Raw genomic sequence first — 19831 nt, forward strand, 5'->3', positions numbered from 1 at the left:
TGATGACTACTACTACCCGGAGGATGCCTACTACTATGTGAAGACCGCAGACGACTAGGAGTAGTTAGGAGGCTCCCAGGCAGGAGGCCTTGCCTTTTCGATGGTTGTTGCTTTTGTGCTAGCCTTCTTAAGGCAAACTTGTTTAACTTATGTCTGTACTCAGATATTGTTGCTTCCGCTGACTCTTGTGTATTCGAGCTTATGTATTCGAGCCCTCGAGGCCCCTGGCTTGTAATATAAAGCTTGTATTATTTTAATTTGTGTCTAGAGTTGTGTTGTGATATCTTCCCGTGAGTCCTTGATCTTGATCATACACATTTGCGTGTATGATTAGTGTACGGTCAAATCGAGGGCGTCACAAGTTGGTATCAGAGCCGACTGCCTGTAGGTAGCCCCCTTTCCAACCCCTTGGCCGAAGTCGAGTCTAGTCACTACAAAAACTTTTACTAACATGGTTGTGTGTCTTACGGGCCCACATTGCCATTGGGTGGTATTAGGATCTTTTACTCCTCGTCTATACTCTGGGACTCTAATCTCTCTTCCATTCGGGTTAAACATTTTACTAACTCTGACATTAGGTTCTTGTACCCACTTCCTACTGGAGAACCCCGACATTATCGATGATCACTTGCTTCGCCAGAAGATTCTGCGGATACTCCTCGATGTTTCCCAAAACCCTGTGCCCACTGCTTTGCAGTTCTTGACCACTGATAAGTCCCCGTGGATAACATCTTTGCTGTTTGTACCTTCATCCCCATTTGCTCTTGTTGTTAGATGTTACCCCTAGTACTCTCCGTTGTTCCGAGAATCCTCTTCAAACTATTGCTCTGCAAATACTTGTCTGTTTGCATTATGGATGCTTTCCATATGTGTAGCAATATTCATTAGTATCCTTTGACACCATCATTTTGATCCTGTCGATTCAACATGTGTGTGAAAGCACGCAATCATCAGTTGATCCTTCTAAATTATCTTTCCGGCTCAGGCGTCATTTTGAACATGAGCTGGTTCTCGACCAATCTATTTGTCATCGATTGTGCCCCTAGGTCTATTCTACTTATCCATCCTTGATCAGAGCGTCTGCTTCTGATCCCCCGAATAGGAAATCATAATTCCTTTGCATTTAAGCTTTGGAATTATCAGATATTTCCAAAATCCGATGCCACTGCATTATTTCTTCTTCTGATTGAATATCGATACTCACATTAGCTTCGTTGTGGATCGCCAGATCCATTATTGGATTATCATCCGATAGTGTCCTTCATATTCAGAGAACCTCGTGAAGTTCTTTCCCAAATACATAATGTCTTTGGTAATTGTATCCTCTCCTTTTGTCAACCATGCTCTACTTTCGAGCTTGTGTTGTTTACTTTTGGAGTTTGTGGAATAGGTTCCTAAGATGCCCCTATGGGTTGAACCTATGCCATCCCTAATCCGTGTGAACCCGGGAGTTTTCACGAGTCATACTCTTCTAGTGCTTCACCAGATAAATCTTCCGCACTACAAATTCTTCGAAAACGAGGAGTGAATGGAAAGTTATGCATTGAAGAAGTGGGAGTCGACCTTGAACTTTGTGTTCATGCCCATGAACCTGATGTGGAACTTATCATGGAAGCTTCTTGTGATAATAATAATCCCCTTGTTATAAGTTCATCTGGTATCTATGTTTGGTCCTTTGCAACCATGGTTCTGACCATGATTGTTCCCCTTTGATTCCTTTTCTCGGACAAGTTAAAGCACTTGTCTTCTACAGATCAATGCATCTCCTCAACCTCTATTTTGATATTCTTTCGAGTATTACCCCTGGTATCTCGAGGATATCATGCCATTGCACTACATCTTATGAACTTTTGATGAAGCACTACTGTCGGTGTCAAAACTGGCGGATCTCGGGTAGGGGGTCCCGAACTGTGCGTCTAGGCCGGATGGTAACAGGATGCAGGGGACATGATGTTTTACCCAGGTTCGGGCCCTCTTGATGGAGGTAAACCCTACGTCCTGCTTGATTAATATTGATGATATGTGTAGTACAAGAGTAGATCTACCACGAGATCAGAGAGGCTAAACCCTAGAAGCTAGCCTATGGTATGATTGTATGTTGTGATTGTTGTCCTACGGACTAAAACCCTTCGGTTTATATAGACACCGGAGAGGGTTAGGGTTACACAAGGTTGGTTACAAAGGAGGAGATATCCATATACGTATTGCCTAGCTTGCCTTCCACGCCAAGTAGAGTCCCATCTGGACACGAGACGAAGTCTTCAATCTTGTATCTTCATAGTCTAACAGTCCGGCCAATGGAGATAGTCCGGCTGTCCGGAGACCCCCTAATACAGGACTCCCTCAGTAGCCCCTGAACCAGGCTTCAATGACGATGAGTCCGGCACGCAGTATTGTCTTCGGCATTGCAAGGCGGGTTCCTTCTCCAAATACATCACAGAAGAATTTGAATACGAGGATAGTGTCCAACCCTGCAAAATAAATTCCACATTCCACCGCAGAGAGAATAATGTTTTCGTAGATCTAATTCGCTGGCTTGTTTTGGCAGCATGACGTTATGTCATGGCCCGGTGATTATTCGAACCGTTTCTTTTAACCAGCTCCACACATAACGCGAGGCGGTTTCTTGACACGTCTTGCCGAAATGGAGATCATGTTCCCCCAATTACGGGATTCTCATTAATGCGGTTGTGGGTAACCCAACCGTGTCTAGGACTCCTAGATTATAGGAAAGTCCTAAACGGCTACGGAGAGGACGCTTGATATTCACCCTCTTTATAAAGGGACGAGGTTTTCGCTTTTTCTCTCTCGTGCTCAATCGAACCCTTCTCCCGCCTCGAGTTCTAACACCCAAAGCCCAGGTTAGGTGCTCCGGATCTTCAATCATGTCCGGATCCAGCCTTCAAGGCCGATGGATGCCCTCCTCCGTTACGGAAGAGGACATTAAGAAGTTGAGGGAGGCCAGATACCTGACCGCCGAGGTTTCGCATCGGCTTCCTGCTCGAGGGCAGATCGTCCCTACTCCCGAACCCAACGAGAACGTTGTGTTCATCTCCCACTTCCTCCGAGGTATAGGCCTCACTCTGGGTCCTTTCGTCAGGGGTTTGATGTTCTATTACGGGCTAGATTTTCACGATCTAGCTCCAGACTCCTTTCTCCACATCTCGACGTTTATTGTCGTGTGTGAAGCCTTCCTCCGCGTTACCCCTCACTTCGGCCTTTGGCTCAAGACCTTTGAAGTAAAGCCGAAGATGATCGAGGGGCAACAGGCAGCGTGCGGAGGTGCATCAATAGGCAAGATGGCAGGAGCTCCATGGCCGGAAGGTTCCTTTCTAGAGGTGTCCGAATTATGGCAACGAGAATGGTTTTACGTCACGGCTCCCCGAAGTGCCAAGTGGGCGGCTGCCCCCGCTTTCCGCTCGGGCCCCCCACCACAACTGATGTCATGGATTAGTAGAGGTCTGAGCTGGGGTCCAGCTAAGGATGTGCCTATACTGCAAAGCCGCATTCGAGATCTCTTCGAGGGAGATTTTAATTTGGCTGTGGTAATACAAGTTATGCTGGTTCGTCAAGTCCAGCCTTGCAGACGCTGGCCCCTTCGCTTGTGGGAGTTCAACCCAGAGGGACCGCGTGCCATTCAAAGTTTCCTCGGCCTGACGCACGAGGAGATGTACAAGTCATTCTTCGGACCTTAAGTAGAGTGTCCGGATATTACCGAGGACGTGGACCTGAGCAGTAACCGCGCCGCCGAACAAGTAAGAAATCCTCTGGCCGAACACACTGTCTTTTATTTGTCACGAAGTTATTTCTGAGAATTCGCTTTTTGACCAAGACTGCCTAACGAAGGCGAAGATGATTCGGTGTTTGGCCTCCCTCCCTGAGGGTTTGGAAAATCCAGTATTGGAAAAGATGCTCGAGGTCACACCTTGCCCGGAGCCCTCGAAGGAAGATACTGGGGGATAATACGGGCAGACGTGGGCCCCCGTCGCTGCCCGTTCCAACCAAGGGAATGAGCGTCTCCACGAAGGAGGACAACCGGGGGAGGAAAAGGACTGCTTCCGAGGATCCGGAAGCCGAAACCTCGAAACGGGAGAAGAAATCTCCCACAGAGGGTCCCGCCTCGGGGGGTGCTTCTGCCGCACAAAGTCCGCGGGGGGATCTATCCTCCAACGAGTCGTAAGTGATCCCAAAATACTTTAATAGTAAAGGTATGCTATCTTTCTTCTGAGAAAATAACCACCGCATATACCTTGTAGTTCGGGCCTTAGCCCCTCTCAGATGAGCTTGTCTTCGGGGGATCTTCTTCCAGAGATGATGGAGAGCGAAATGCCTCCCCCGGACTCCTCCACTCCAGAAGCGGGCGACCCCGAAGTGTCGTCACGGAGGGCCTCTCCGGATCCGGTGAGGCCAGAAGATAATCCCATAGACCCCCGAAGTCCCCAGTGTCCGGCTCCCGAGGAGAGCAGATAAAAGAGTCCGGCACCGTCTAGTGTGCGGTCGGACGTTCTGTGGGAGTTGGTGGGGCGAGCGGCCATCTCAGAAGAACACCGTATGCTGATGGGTACGGTGATAGAGAGAATCTCGTCCGCCTAAAGAGGATTACATGAAGGCTTTATGAGTCTACTGACAGGCTTTGAGGTACGTGAGATAATATGTGATAGTACTGCACATGTTAGGTGTGCCCTGTGTAGATAGTAGCCCCTGAGACTCTGGTTGTCGTCGAGAACGGCGGCGAACAGAGGATCATATTCTCAGGAAATAACCAGACTGCCCCTATGTGCAGGTGGTGGAGGCTCCAGTGGCTAGCTGGACTAGTGAGTTTGCCAAATTAAAACAGCAACTGAATGCGGCAGACGCCGACATCGAGCTTGTTAACAAGAGGCTTGACGAGGCACAGGGTAAGTGTTATTATCTGGTGAACGCCACATAGTAAGAGCAGCATGATGCCAGTATCTTTAATATGTTGTGACTACAGATGGAGCTGCCTCCGTGGAAGCCTTGCGGGCAGAACTTGCCCGAGCCAAGGAACAAGCGATGATTAGTAATGCCGTTGCTGTGAAGGCGGCCAAAGAGTTGAAAGCCGAGAAGGGCGCACATTGCGAGAGCCAAGAGAAGATGGCCAAGATGGCCGTAGAATTAAAAGACACTGCCGACCGTTGCCGGGTCCTTGAAAAGGAAAACCGAGCGAAGGCAATGGACCTGGAGAAGGCCACGGCGGCGGACAAGGACACCCGTTCTGCTATAAGAGCGAAGGAGGAGGAGCTACAGGAAGCCAGGGGTATTGGGGCTGGGAAACCCTTCATGTTACGAAGGAAGTTTGGAGATCCATGGTATGCCCCTCTGGATCGGCTGTGGAGTTCGGCAAATGCGTATATGGATTTGGCGGCGAGTGCTGCCGATGCTGCCAAGTACTCCCAAGGGCAGACAGATCGTGAAGTGGACAAGCTGTTCTGGTCGCAATTCAACGTTCCAGAGCGTCCGCTTTCATTGACTGACTAGCTAGCCGAATGGGCCGAACTGGATAGGTTGTCCGGACTTGCCATGAGGTCTGTTGTGGATCAGCTATGGCCGGAAAAGCAAAAGCTGGATAGCTATTTCGGCTTAGTGCAGCAGTTCCTTGGTGCGTTGTCGCTCATTAATGCGATGAAGAGGTCGGCGTGCATAGAAGGCTCGCGGATGGCCCTTGCCTGTGTTAAAGCATACTGGGCGGAGATGGACGCTACTGTTGTCGCGGCGCAGGGTTCGGCCATAGGCCGAGTGGCTGCCGAGCATTATTTCGAGGAGGTTCTCGAGGGTGGTCGTTTGATAGAGGCCCAGTGCTCGAAGAATATTATGTTTGAGTGATACATATTCTCATTGTAAACACAATGCTTTTATGAAGTTTTTATAAGGCTATGTTTATACTTTTGCCTGAAAGTAGTATGATGCCTTCTGTGCGGCCGTTTATGTATACATGTGTATAACCTGAAAGATTGCAGCCGTCGGCTTCAAGCCCCACGCATATAATGCGGAGGTGCTCGCAAAAAACGTGTGTTCACACTTAACCCAACGTCTTGGTCCTAATAAGGAGGTGATAGCGCAGCGAGCGAGGCAACCGGACTATAATGCTTTAACACTTTCACTTAGCCATAGGAGTTTGACAGTGGGGCTACTAGATAGCCCCTACTGGCTCCGCACTCTCCCGATCGCGGGGTGCGTACATGCCTGGCTGGAAAACGGCCCTTCTTTAAGGCGCAGGAATTCTAACATTCCGATAGGTCATCGAGTGGTTGACCAGTCTCACGCTATATCATGACAGTCAGTTTTCGGCTTTCTCTACTGAGGTGCTCGTCCGGATGAACCAGGGCACAATCGCAGTAGTTCTCCTGGTGCTGCCTTAGCCGATAAAGCGGAACGTAAGGCACCAAAACACAGGAGCCGGGCAAACCCAACATTTGACCAAAGACAATGATTCGGAGCTGATGCATATAAGGCCAAACTCGCGACGCCGAACACTCCCTAAGGTATTCGGTCTTTATGGTATAAACCGGGCCTAAATAGTGCCCTTTGTAAGAAGCCCCTTGTGTCCAGGTACGTGCATTATTCTGACGTGGCCACATGCCAAGTCGTCAGCATCCTTCTCAACTGTGCTCAGAATTCGGTGGATATGTATCAACAAGAGACAGTAAAAAAGGTTTACGCAGGGTCTTAATCTAAAAAGAATCCTTGGAGCAGGTCCCTGCTGCACGTCTGCGTCTGTGTCTCCGTTGTGCCGTATCCTGGACGGGCATAGCACGATGATCATCTGTAAAAGAGAGGAACTTAGGTGAAAAAAGTTGTCATGCAAAAAGATAGTTTTTAAAGAAACCATGTATAATTCAATGTGAGTAAGAATTGCCACTTGTCTGCGCGCGTTGAGCCCCTTGTATTTGTAATAGGGGTGTGACCGTTGATCCGATATAAATTGCGTATAGCTACGCCGGACTCGTCTAGCCGTGTCCGAGGTCGCGACGACCTATTAAATGCTTTAGTTGGTGAGGCCGTTTTAGGCAGCCGCACGCTCTTCGGCGTGCAAAGATCGCTTAATACTTCCGTTCACTGTAATGATGCCACGTGGGCCGGGCATCTTGAGTGTGAGGGAAGCGTAGTGTGGTATTGCATTAAAGCGAGCGAAAGCTTCGCGTCCGAGTAGTGCTTGATAGCCGCTTTGGAACGGAGCGATGTGGAAGGTTAAATGTTCGCTACGGAAGTTATCGGGGAAGCCGAATATAACCTTTAGTAGCAGGGAGCCCGTGCAATGAGCCCCTGGGCCTGGCGTTACTCCTTTAAAGGTAGTATTGCTATGGCAAATTTTTGTTGGGTCTATCCCCATTTCGCGGATTGTATCCTGGTATATCAGGTTTAGACTGCTGCCACCGTCCATCAGGACTTGTGTGAAGTGGTATCCGTCAATTATTGGGTCTAATACCAGGGCAGCCCATCCTGCACGCCAGATACTTGCTGAGTAATCACGATGGTCGAAAGTGATCGGTTGAGACAACCAGTGGCAGGACTCCGCGGTGATAGGCCTTCGGGCGTACTTTTCTGGGAGTACCGTTTTGTTTCTTCCCTTGATCACGTGTAACACGTTTACTGTTTTGACTTCTGGTGGAAATTTCTTTTGTTCCCCAGTGTCTTGCTTGAGAGGCTCATCCTCGTCTTCGCTTGGTGTATCCTCCCCCTTGTGTACGGCGTTGAGCTTGCCGGATTGCTTGAAGACCCAACATTCTCTGTGGGTATGATTGGCTGGTTTGCCAGGGGTGCCATGGATCTGACATATTTGGTCCAGAATTTTGTTTAAGTTGGACAGTTCGTCTCTGGCGCCTTTAGAGGGCGGCTTTTGCTGACCTGGCCGAGAGCTTTTGAATCCGGCGTTTACTGCCGTGCTCTTCGTGTTGTCTTCTTTATTCCGGCGTTTGTTATTGCTGTTGCGCCGTGATTTCCCGTTTCCATCTCTAACTTCAGATGTACTGGGGTCGCTGGTGCTGCATCGGGCTAGCCAGCTGTCCTCACCCGTGCAAAAGCGGGTCATGAGGCTTGTTAATGCTGCCATTGTTCTTGGTTTTTCTTGGCCGAGGTGTCGGGCAAGCCATTCATCACGGACACTATGCTTAAAAGCTGCCAAGGCTTCGGCGTCCGGACAGTCGACGATTTGGTTCTTTTTAGTAAGAAACCTGTTCCAAAGCTTTCGGGCTGACTCTCCGGGCTGTTGAGTTATATGACTCAAATCATCCGCATCCGGAGGTCGGACATAAGTCCCTTGAAAGTTTACCTGAAAAGCGTCTTCGAGCTCTGTCCAGCTTCCAATGGAGTTTTCGGGGAGGCCTTTAAGCCAGTGACGAGCTGGCCCTTTGAGTTTGAGTGGTAAGTACTTGATGGCGTGGACATCATCTCCTCGAGCCATATGGATGTGGAGGATATATTCCTCGATCCAGACCCCAGGGTCTGTTGTTCTGTCGTATGCCTCTATGTTTACGGGTTTGAATCCCTCAGGAAATTCATGGTCCAACACCTCATCGGTGAAACATAGGGGGTGTGCGGCACCCCTGTATCTGGGTGTACCGCGTTGTTCGGATGTTTGTTGTGTTATATCGTATGCTAGGGCGCGCTTGCGTGGTCCATAGATGGATCTGGTTGCGCTGTCCTTTTGCTGCGAGCCCTCGCGTGGATCGCGTATTGTCTTGTGAGTGGCATTGTTTGCCGCTCTATGTTGGCCGTGAGGTCATCTATCCGGCCAGGTGGCTGTTTTGATTTTTGGTTGTGAGGGGTCTAAGGCCTCCTCATCGAATTCAGGTAGCAACTTCCGCTTTGGGTAGCTCTTGGTGGGCGATTGTCGTCGTACTTCGCTGCTGTGTTGAGTACTTTACTCCATCTGATTTGGAGTGTGTCCTGCGCAGCCTTGAGCCTTTGCTTCTGCTTTTTCAGACTCCTCACGGTGGCAACAAGCCTTTGACGGGCATTCTGCTGCTCCGGGTTCCTGTCCGGCGTTGTGTCGTCTGGACTATTATTTTTGACAGAATTGGTTTGTTCGGTTTGATTCTCCGTATTGTCGTGGTCCAGCAATGGTTCGCCCTGCTCCGACGCTGGGTCTGTATGATCGTTATTTCTAGCGAGGCGGGATTTGGGGCGGCGCTCGCTTTTACTGCTTCTCGAGGGAACAAGCCTTCGGTGCGTCCTTCCGTTCCTCGTCGTCGTCTTCTTTTGGTGTGTCCACCATGTATACGTCATATGATGAAATGGACGTCCAGCGCCCTGTGGGCGGTGGTTCCTCTTCGCCTCCCGCATCGTTGTCCATACCGTTGATGTCTTCGGAGTCGAAGTCGAGCATGTCGGTTGAGTCATCGACAGTGGCTATTAAGTGGGTGGTGGGTGGGCGTCGAATTTCTTCGTCGTCCGCATCCCAATCCCGTTGGCCATAATACGTCCAGGGCTCTCCTGACAAAGAGAGAGACCTTAGCGAATTCAGAATGTCGCCAAAGGGTGAGTGCTGAAAGATATCCGCGGCGTTGAATTCTATGATCGGCGCCCAATCGGATTCGATTGGCAGGGGCGCAGATGGTTCGGAGTCCGGAAAAGAGTCCGGCACCTTGGAATCATGGGCTGCGCGGAGGGTTATGCTGGTGTTTGGCTCGATCGCCGTCGAGACTGCAGCCCCTGAGGCGGTGTCTAACCACCCGTCCTCGATTGGCGCAGTTGGCTCCGACCTAAGGGTCGGAGCTAATGCGGGCGCGGCCTCTGGGGTACTATTCGGCGGCAGAGCTAGATCATACCCATCACGACAGTGCGGCGCGCCTGGCTGTGGCTCGAATCCGTCGAAGATCAAGTCTCTGCAGATGTCGGCCATGTAGTTCAAACTTCCAAATCTGACCTGATGGTCAGGGGCGTAGCTTTCAATCTGCTCCAGATGGCCAAGCGAATTAGCCCGCAGTGCAAAGCCGCCGAATACGAAGATCTGTCCGGGGAGAAAAGTCTCACCCTAGACCGCATTGCTATCGATGATAGTAGGAGCCATCAAGCCTAACGGCGACGTCACAGAGGAACTCAATGAAAGCACCAATGTCGGTGTCAAAACTGGCGGATCTCGGGTAGGGGGTCCCGAACTATGCGTCTAGGCCGGATGGTAACAGGATGCAGGGGACACGATGTTTTACCCAGGTTCGGGCCCTCTTGATGGAGGTAAAATCCTACGTCCTGCTTGATTAATATTGATGATATGTGTAGTACAAGAGTAGATCTACCACGAGATCAGAGAGGCTAAACCCTAGAAGCTAGCCTATTGTATGATTGTATGTTGTGATTGTTGTCCTACGGACTAAAACCCTTCGGTTTATATAGACACCGGAGAGGGTTAGGGTTACACAAGGTCGGTTACAAAGGAGGAGATATCCATATACGTATTGCCTAGCTTGCCTTCCACGCCAAGTAGAGTCCCATCCGGACACGAGACGAAGTCTTCAATCTTGTATCTTCATAGTCTAACAGTTCGGCCAATGGAGATAGTCCGGCTGTCCGGAGACCCCCTAATCCAGGACTCCCTCAACTACCTTTCCTTGTCATTGTCACTTCACGGGTTCTGGGTTGTTTATCAATCAAGAACACCGATAAGTGAATCGATTCCGCACTCTGATTCAATAACTCTAAGTAAATTACGTTGCTTACGAGTTTAATAATCGTTCAAGTCATTCCTAGCCTGATCGGCTATATCATTATTGTGCTAAATTTTAACTATGGTGCATGGTCCTTCTTCCCGGAGCACAACTTTTGATGATGAGCTAAGCCTACGTCGATCCTCCTCGTCATATCATTTCATCTTGAACAGCAAGCTTGATTTCGAGTTTGTGTCGTACCTGTGGTTCCAGTAACCTTTCACTTCATCATTCCTTTGACTTGATGTCATCGCTGATCGATTACATCTTCGTGAAATCGCTTGACAAATGTGTCGTGATCATCATCAACATTCTGAGCTCTTTCAGGATATCAATCTAATTCTTGAGGAGAAATACCATCCTTGCCCATCGATGATTCGTGTTGTCATCAACACCATCCTTGACGTCATGCCAATACAGACTTGATCATGTTTTAGTTATATCTTACATTCCATGATATTCTTGGAAATGTTCCTTCATGTCTCTTGTGATCTTCAGATCCAACCCTTACTTGGACTATGTTATTGCTACCTCAAAGCATCACAAAGGTATTCCGAATATCAACAAGAACATTGGAAGCTCATTGCCGAATGTTTCTTGATCTATTATCCAAACACCGTTGTATGGGTAATATCATGATTCTTACCTCGTCCCTTTATCTAAATGCTTTTTGAACTTGCTGTCATATCATGTATATCCTACTCCGCTTCCCCCTTGGGAAGGATATACTCCCAATTCTTGTGTGTAAACACATTTTCCTTTCCAATGTTCTGATTAATCTAATGATCACCTTTTCTTTTCCTTTGTTTTGTTTAACCTTTCTTGTGGTTTATGAGATCTAAGCAGTAATAGTTCCCTGCTTATGAAAACACCTCGGTGTACAATCCGTGTCAGTAAGACCCTATTACTATAGTTGATAACATTTCGGTAGTCACTGATGGACGAGAACTTTGCCTATTGGTCCACCTCGTTCAACAAGCGGGAAAATAGTTCTCTCCGTCCCTCGCCCTTGGTACCAACGTTGTTGACCACATAACTGATAGTCTATCATCTGACATGCCTTGCTATCAGCCCCCTTTCTACTCTTAACCCACATGGTGGGCCCATAACCCACAGTTCCACAGGATCGAAACCTGACTCTCCTGTATGTCCTTTATTATGAAGTATCATTTGTTCTTGGCTTTGTGTGTTGTCACGAGCCACCGTCCGAGAGATGATCTATTCATGATGCTCTGAACCCTCCTCACACTCTATTCAGGTATCGATCGTTTGTCCATTCGCTTGAAACTCCCTATTGTACCTTCATATTTTGCTCTCGATGTTTTCTTAAGTTTCTACTTGAGAGATACTTCGGTCACATTCCCTGCATTGTTCACCAGACAATTAACCCCCATAAGGGTCAGTACACCCAAAGTTACTCTTTACTTCCCCACTTCAATCTCGGGACAAGATTTCTTGTAGTGGAGGAGATTTGTAACATCCCCAGCATCACACTACTGTAATCCCTTATGATCAGTGCCAAGTCATCTTGACTTATGAAGCTTAACCATGTTGGGATAATATCTCATTTCAAATTCCTTCTCTCAATTCCATTCAAATAAAAAAATGCAAAATGAAGTTGATCAAAACTTGTTGGAAAAATGTTCACCTTTTAGCAAATAATCCAAAACTATTTACTGTTAAGGAACACAACATCATCTTCAACTCTAAATGGGCCTAATGCATTTTAATAGAGCAAAAATATTCTTTAAAATGCCCTTTTCTTTATTGTGTAAATTCAAATGAACTCCAAAAATGCCCAAAGTTTTTGTGGCAGTGCTGGATATTGCAAAGTAATTACGTGACCAAGTTTCACATTTTTGCAAAATCTTATGGAAGCTCAAAATATTACTAAACCCCTTTCTGTAAAATGAAAATAAAAAAGGCCATTGTGCACTAGCCTAAGTGCATAGTGCCTAGAGCCCAACCCACCACAGCCTCCTCCTCCTCCCCCCTGCTCTCTGTTCAAGCAACTGAGGCACGCCCGCCGTCGCCGCAAAACCCACCTCGCCGACCACGCCGCTACAGGCGCCGCCGGTGGATAAAGATCCACCTCTCCTCCCCTGGCCTCCTCATCCATTTGCCCCCTCCTCGCTCTACCTCATTCACCCCTCTTCTTCTCTGTCTCATTCGCCCGTGCGCGGTCGTCGACGTGCCGCCATCGATCCCGTGGCCACCGCCTCCCGATCGCCTCGCTGACTGCTACGTCTTGAGCTTGCGTTGGTTTTCCCCGAAGAGGAAGGGATGATGTAGCAGAGTAGCGTAAGTATTTCCCTCAGTTTTTGAGAACCAAGGTATCAATCCAGTAGGAGCCCACGCTCAAGTCCCTCGTACCTGCACAAATCGATAGCTACTCGCAACCAACGGGATTAGGGGTTGTCAATCCCTTCACGGTCACTTACGAGAGTGAGATCTGATAGATATAATATTTTTGGTATTTTTGGTATGAAGATGCAAAGTAAAAAATTAAAAGCAAAGTAAAAGCAAATCAAGATTAAAGTGATGGAGATTGATATGATGAGAATAGACCCGGGGGCCATAGGTTTCACTAGTGTCTTCTCTCAAGAGCATAAGTATTCTATGGTGGGTGAACAAATTACTGTTGAGCAATTGACAGAATTGAGCATAGTTATGAGAATATCTAGGCATGATCATGTATATAGGCATCACGTCTGTGACAAGTAGATCGAAACGATTCTGCATCTACTACTATTACTCCACTCATCGACCGCTATCCAGCATGCATCTAGAGTATTAAGTTAAAAACAGAGTAACGCCTTAAGCAAGATGACATGATGTAGAGAGATAAATTCATGCAATATGAAATAAACCACATCTTGTTATCCTTGATGGCAACGATACAATACGTGCCTTGCTGCCCCTTCTGTCACTGGGTAAGGACACCGCAAGATCGAACCCAAAGCTAAGCACTTCTCCCATGGCAAGAACTACCAATCTAGTTGGCCAAACCAAACGGATAATTCAAAGAGACTTGCAAAGATAACCAATCATACATAAAAGAATTCAGAGAAGATTCAAATATTATTCATAGATAGACTTGATCATAAACCCACAATTCATCGGTCTCAACAAACACACCGCAAAAAGAAGATTACATCGAATAGATCTCCACAAGAGAGGGGGAGAACTTTGTATTGAGATTCAAAGAGAGAGAAGAAGCCATCTAGCTACTAACTATGGGCCCGAAGGTCTGAGGTAAACTACTCACACTTCATCGGAGAGCCTATGATGATGTAGAAGCCCTCCGTGATGATGGCCCTCTTCCGGCGGAGCTCCGGAACAGGCCCCAAGATGGGATCTCGTGGATATAGAAAGTTGCGGTGGTGGAATTAGGTTTTTGGCTCCTCTTCTGATCGTTTGGGGGTACGTGTGTATATATATGAGGAAGAAGTACGCCGGAGGAGCAACGAGGGGCCCACGAGGCAGGGGGCGCCCTAGGGGGGCGCGCCCCCCACCCTCGTGACCGCCTCTTTTGTTCCTTGGAGCAGGGTCCAAGTCTCCTGGATCACGTTCGGTGAGAAAATCACGTTCCCGAAGATTTTATTCCGTTTGGACTCCGTTTGATATTCCGTTTATCCGAAACACTAAAATAGGCAAAAAAACAGCAATTCTGGGCTGGGCCTCGGGTTAATAGGTTAGTCCCAAAAATAATATAAAAGTGGAAAATAAAGCCCAATATAGTCCAAAACAGTAGATAATATAGCATGGAGCAATCAAAAATTATAGATACATTGGAGACGTATCAGGCATCCCCAAGCTTAATTCCTGCTCGTCCTCGAGTAGGTAAATGATAAAAAGAGAATTTTTGATGCGGAGTGCTACTTGGCATAATTTCAATGCAAATCTTCTTAATTGTGGTATGAATATTCAGCTTAGAAAGATTCAAGAAAAAAGTTTATATTGACATAAAAATAATAATACTTCAAGCATACTAACAAAGAAATTATGTCTTCTCAAAATAACATGGCCAAAGAAAGTTATCCCTACAAAATCATATAGTCTGGCTATGCTCCATCTTCACCACACAAAGTATTTAAATCATGCACATCCCCGATGACAAGCCAAGCAATTGTTTCATACTCTAACTTTTTCAAAACTTTTTCAATCTTCACGCAATACATGAGCGTGAGCCATGAATATAGCACTATAGGTGGAATAGAATGGTGGTTGTGGAGAAGACAAAAAGGAGAAGATGGTCTCACATCAACTAGGCGTATCAACGGGCTATGGAGATGCCCATCAATAGATATCAATGTGAGTGAGTAGGGATTGCCATGCAACGGATGCACTAGAGCTATAAATGTATGAAAGCTCAACAAGAAACTAAGTGGGTGTGCATCCAACTTGCTTGCTCACGAAGACCTAGGGAAATTTTGAGGAAGCCCATCATTGGAATATACAAGCCAAGTTCTATAATGTAAAATTCCCACTAGTATATGAAAGTGACAACATATGAGACTCTCTATATGAAGAACATGGTGCTACTTTGAAGCACAATATATGAGACTCGCTATATCATGGTGCTACTTTGAAGCACAAGTGTGGAAAAAGGATAGTAGCATTGCCCCTTTTTATTTATTTTCTTTTTTTTTGGGCCTTATTTTTTTCTTTGGCCTTTCTCTTTTTTTTGGGACAATGCTCTATTGAATGATGATCATCACACTTTTATTTATTTACAACTCAATGATTACAACTCGATTCTAAAACAAAGTATGACTCTATATGGATGCCTCCGACGGTGTACCGGGATATGCAATGAATCAAGAGTGACAAGTATGAATAAATTATGAATGGTGGCTTTGCCACAAATACTATGTCAACTACATGATCATGCTAAGCAATATGACAATGATGAATGTGTCATGATGAACTAGATGGTGGAAAGTTGCTTGGCAATATATCTCAGAATGGCTATGGAAATGCCATAATAGGTAGGTATGGTGGCTGTTTTGAGGAAGGTATATGGTAGGTGTATGATACCGGAAAAAGGTGTGCGGTATTAGAGAGGCTAGCAAAGGTGGAAGGGTGAGAGTGCGTATAATCCATGGACTCAACATTAGTCATAAAGAACTCATATACTTATTGCAAAAATCTAGAAGTTATCAAAGCAAAGTATTACGCGCATGCTCCTAGGGGGATAGATTGGTAGGAAAAGACCATCGCTCGTCCCCGACCGCCACTCATAAGGAAGACAAACAATAAACAAATCATGCTCCGACTTCGTTACATAACAGTTCACCATACGTGCATGCTACGGGAATCACAAACTCTAACACAAGTATTCTTTAAATTCACAACTACTCAACTAGCATGACTTTAATATTATCACCTCCATATCTCAAAACAATTACCATGCTTCAATCTTTTCTTAGTATTCAACACACTCAAAAGAAAGTTTCACAAATCTTGAATACCAAGCATATTATTATTAAGCAAATTACCATCCTATTAAGAGACTCTCAAAATAATTTAAGTGAAGCATGAGAGATCAATAGTTTATTTAAAACAAATCCACCACCGTGCTCTAAAAGATCTAAGTGAAGCACATAGAGCAAAATTATCTAGCTCAAAAGATATAAGTGAAGCAGATAGAGTAAAACTACTTAGCTCAAAAGATATAAGTGAAGCACATAGAGTATTCTATCAAATTTTAATTCATGTATGGCTCTCTCAAAAGGTGTGTATAGCAAGGATGATTGTGGAATACTAATACACAAAGACACAAATAATACAAGACGCTCCAAGCAAAACACGTATCATGTTGGTGAATAAAAATATAGCTCCAAGTAAATTACCGATGGAAGTGGACGAAAGAGGGGATGCCTCCCGGGGCATCCCCAAGCTTTGACTTTTTCGTGTCCTTGGATTATCTTGGGGGTGCCATGGGCATCCCAAATCTTAGGCTCTTGCCACTCCTTGTTCCATGATCCATCAAAAGAATTCACCCAAAACTTGAAAACTTCACAACACAAAAGTCAAAATAGAAAACTCATGAGCTCCGTTAGCGAAAGAAAACAAAAGACCACTTCAAGGTACTGTAATTAACTCATTATTTATTTATATTGGTGTTAAAGCTACTGTATTCCAACTTCTCTATGGATTATAAACTATTTTACTAGCCATAGATTCGTCAAAATAAGCAAACAACACACGAAAAACAGAATCTGTCAAAAAAACAGAACAGTCTGTAGTAATCTGTAGCTAGCGCAAGATCTGGAACACCAAAAATTCTAAAATAAATTGCTGGACGTGAGAAATTTATCTATTAATCATCTTCAAAAAGAATTAACTAAATATCGCTCTTCAAATAAAAATGACAGCAGTTCTCGTGAGCGCTATAGTTTCTGTTTTTTACAGCAAGTTCAACAAGACTTTCCCCAAGTCTTCCCAACGGTTCTACTTGGCACAAACACTAATTAAACACAAAAAACACAACCAAAACAGAGGCTAAATAATTTATTTATTACTAAGCAGGAGCAAAAAGCAAGGAATAAAAATAAAATTGGGTTGCCTCCCAACAAGCGCTATCGTTTAACGCCCCTACCTAGGCATAAAAGCGAAGATAGATCTAGGTAGGGATGAAAACGGAGCGGAAACGGACGGAACTGGGTGCTGCCATATTTGTTTTCATATTTTTTTGAAGAAGTGCAAATGAATACGGAAACCCCGGAAATGAATACGGAAACAAATACTATCAGAAACAGACACGGAGCGAATACAGAGCGGACACGAAAACAGAACGGTGTGTTGACTGGAACTTAAAACCCCCTTGAATCATAGAGAAATACACACAAAAACAAAGAAATTTAAGAAATTTTTAACATGGCTACATGATAATATGGTTGTGTTGGTAACATAGGGTAGTATTGTAATAGTACATGACAATTCCGTATTGTGTCTAGTTGAGAATGTGTGTGGAAGTAAAAGTTGGTCCTCAAATGATCCAGTCTGCTCATTGTGTCATTGTCTGTTGTTTAGTAATTGGGCTACAAAGCAGCCATGGGCCTATAGTAGAAACAGAAATTCCATATTCACGGAAACGGAAAGTTCTGTTTCCGCGTCTGTTCCACCGGAAAACACCGTTCCGTTTTTGTTTCCGTTTCCGCATAAAAAATTCCACTTCCATTTCCATTTTGCAAATTTCCGTTTCCGTTTTCATATTTCCTCTCTGTTTCCATTTTTCCTCCGGAAAAGCGGAAACTTTCCACTCCATTTTCATCCCTAGATCTAGGTATTGCCATCTTTGGTAGGCAATCCATAAGTGGCTCTCATGATAGTTTCATATGGTAATTTTATTTTCTTTCTTGGAAAGTGTTCCATGCCCTTTTTTAATGGAAATTGAAATCTAATATTCCCTTCCTTCATATCAATAATCGCACCAACCGTTCTAAGGAAAGGTCTACCAAGAATAATAGGGCAAGAAGGATTGAAATCTATATCAAGAACAATGAAATCTACGGGCACATAATTCCTATTTGCAACAATAAGAACATCATTAATCCTTCCCATAGGTTTCTTAATAGTGGAATCCGCAAGATGCAAGTTTAGAGAGCAATCATCAAAATTACGGAAATCTAGCAAATCACACAAAGTTTTGGGAATACTAGAGACACTAGCACCCAAATCACACAAAGCATAAAACTCATGATCTTTAATTTTAATTTTAATAGTTGGTTCCCACTCATCATAGAGTTTTCTAGGGATAGAAACTTTCAACTCAAGTTTTTCTTCATAAGATTGCATCAAGGCATCAACAATATGTTCGGCGAAGGCTTTATTTTGACTATAAGCATGTGGAGAATTTAGCACGGATTGCAACAAGGAAATACAATCAATTAAAGAGCAACTTTCATAATTAAATTCCTTGAAATCCAATATAGTGGGTTTAGCAACATCTAGATTTTTATTTCTTTCAATCCCACTTTCGTCAATTTCATCATTAAGATCTAAATACTCAGAATTTTTAGAACGCCTTCTAGGTAAAGGAAGATCATATTCAGTTTCATCAAGATTAATATTGCAAAATAAATATTAATAGGGGACACATCAATAACTTTTAGATCTTCATCTTGATTTTCATAGGAATTGGAGGAACACGCTTTAATAAAGGCATCTTTGGAAGCACGCATCCTAGCGGTTCTTTCTTTGCACTCATCAATGGAAATTCTCATGGCTTTGAGAGACTCATTGATATCATGTTTAGGAGGAATAGATCTAAGCTTTGAAGAATCAATCTCAAGAGAAATTCTATCAACGTTTCTAGCCAAATCATCAACTTTAAGCAATTTCTCCTCAAACAAAGCATTAAAATTCTTTTGTGAATTCATAAACTCTTTAACACTAGTCTCAAATTCACAGGGCATCTTATTATAATTTCCATAAGAGTTGTTGTAGGAATTTCCATAATTATTAGAAGGATTACTAGGATATGGCCTAGGATTAAAATTCCCTCTATAAGCGTTGTTACCAAAATTATTCCTACCAACAAAATTCACATCCATAGATTCATTGTTATTCTCAATCAAAGTAGACAAAGGCATATCATTAGGATCAGAAGAAACACTCTTAGTAGCAAATAATTTCATAAGTTCATCCATCTTTCCACTCAACACATTAATTTCTTCTATTGCATGCACTTTTTATTAGAAGATCTTTCAGTATGCCATTGAGAATAATTAACCATAATATTATCTAGGAGTTTAGTAGCATCTCCTAAAGTGATTTCCATAAAAGTGCCTCCCGCGTCCGAATCTAAAAGATTTCTAGAAGCAAAATTCAATCCGGCATAAAAAATTTGTATAATCATCCACAAATTCAAACCATGAGTAGGGCAATTACGTATCATTAATTTCATTCTCTCCCAAGCTTGTGCAACATGTTCATGATCAAGTTTCTTAAAGTTCATAATATCGTTTCTAAGAGAGATGATCTTAGCGGGAGGAAAATACTTAGAGATAAAAGCATCTTTGCACTTGTTCCATGAATCAATACTATTCTTAGGCAAAGACGAAAACCAAGCTTTAGCACAATCTATAAGCGAAAAAGGAAATAGCTTCAATTAACGACATCATTATTGACATCTTTTTTCTTTTGCATATCACATAAAT

The sequence above is a fragment of the Triticum urartu genome, chromosome 4 (genome assembly GCF_003073215.2).
Source record: "Triticum urartu cultivar G1812 chromosome 4, Tu2.1, whole genome shotgun sequence".
NCBI classification, from domain to species: Eukaryota; Viridiplantae; Streptophyta; class Magnoliopsida; order Poales; family Poaceae; genus Triticum; species Triticum urartu.